This window comes from Arachis ipaensis, chromosome B01 (genome assembly GCF_000816755.2).
Source record: "Arachis ipaensis cultivar K30076 chromosome B01, Araip1.1, whole genome shotgun sequence".
Classification (NCBI taxonomy): Eukaryota; Viridiplantae; Streptophyta; class Magnoliopsida; order Fabales; family Fabaceae; genus Arachis; species Arachis ipaensis.
In genome coordinates, this window is record NC_029785.2 from 109,593,039 (window position 1) to 109,595,172 (window position 2,134).

A 2,134-nucleotide genomic window follows, 5' to 3' on the forward strand; every position below is an offset into this window, starting at 1 on the left:
GGGTCTTATAATTCGCCATTTTGATTATATTATTATTATTGTTAGTTAGTATTAAAAATAATACCAGTACTCTTTATGTCTTCATGTCATATTATATCCTATATTAAAATTATTTTTTATTAGGATCGAAAAGTCCTTAAAAAAAAATTTTCAAAATCTTCAGGTTTGGAATTGAGAAGTCCTTTAAAAAATAAAAAACCTTCTAAACTCATATACATTAATTGACCAAGCTCCATTTTGGGACTTATGTCAATTTTTTGGCCTAAAAGTATTTTAATTATTTTTTTTACAATTATTGGCTAATCAAAATATTTCTAAACATTTTTATATATAATTATTGACGAGAAAAAATATTTTTAAAGACACCTAATAATAGAATGAACGAATCTTTTACTAAATTAATGTGATTTAACAATTGTAAAAGATAAACTCGAATGAATAATAGGTTGGAGGTGATGAAGAACTCTCTATCACTATTGATCAATAAATTATTTTTCTCACATTTAGGAACCACTCATACATCATACAATAAGATTATCACTTTATTACGGCAGGACTAAATGACTTAATTAACACGTGTATATATATATATAGAATAAAACTTCGCAAGAAAATTAAGAACAAATGGAAGATTGGATGTTTTTCGTCAAAATTATTCAAAAACTCCTTATTATGCTTATATAATATTATTTTTGCTAGTTTTTTGTTTATCTGTTATTGTTTTTTTTTTTAGTAAATAATTATTTTGATTTTCGAAAGATTTTGATGTTGACAAAATGACCTTCTTAAATGATAATAATAAAATAATCTCAAAAAATATGTTCTATTTGATAAAATAATTCAAGTATTCATTCAATTGTTACAATTTTTGTAAAATTATTAAATTACACTTACTTTCTCTATAAAATTACTATCCTACTTTTTCTCTCTCTCCATTCTTTTTTTATCACCATCACCCATGGTCAATCCGTTCTCTCCCCCTTTATTTTATCATCACTCACCACAAATACTCGCCCCTTTTCATCACTATTATCTAATACCAATTTTGTCACCTCTAATCTATTCTATTCTGCTACCACTATCTCATTATCATCATTTTGCACCATAATCACCATTCTACAATCTTATCACGGCCACACCTCTTTAATTACTGTCATCACCTTCATTGAATACCACCTTTATCTTCATTTTAAAAAATTTTTGTTATTTTTCTTTATTTGTTTTGTCATTATTTTTTTTCTCTTAATCTTCAATTTGTTTTTTTTCTTTCGATTTCTATTTTTTGAATTTTTATTATTAATAATGATGATAATTTTGGATGTAGGACAGTGATGAAAGAGTTAGAGTTAAGTATTTCATAGTATAAATTGAAGGTGACGATAGTGGTGGGTGGGAGGCTGCGAGGGGGTACTCGCTCGAGTGGGATGTGATAATAATAAAGACAATAATAATGCCAATGGATGAAGGTGCGACAGGTGAGATGAATTGGTGACAATGGGATGGAGTGTGATGGTATTGGTAGTGGTAGTAATGATAAATGATGATAATGATTTCAATCGTGGGTGAGCGGTGGTGGATGGTAGGACCGTCAAAATAGGTTAAATTTATCGGACTAACCCGTTTACTCGTTTAAACGGAGGACCTTTGCCTCTGAAATTAAACTCGTTTAAATTTCATGCTAAACGGGTTGAGCCCAATTAAAATGACGTACTAAACGAGCAGTCCGTTTATTTTTTTTTACATTTTTTTTTAAAGTAGTACTTTTAGTCAATATTTTCCTTTATGCGATTTGAAAATCTGACTTATCAACTAAAAAAATACTGTTTATTTAAGATTTTTGACCTAAAAATAATTTTTTAAAAAAAAAGGCCAGCCCATTTAATTTATGGGATAGACCATAAGTAGTCTAAATTAAAAAATTATGGCCTATAAATAAAACAGAGTTAAACAAACCAACTCATTTAACCCACGTACTTAAACGAGTTGGACCTAATTATAATTATTAATTCATTAGTCCATTAACATTCATATATGTTCTAAATCTGATGTTTTATTATTCTAAAATAACTGAAAACACAACAAAATAGAGTACAATGTTAAAAAATAGTTTTTAATAACAAATTTTTACGACCAC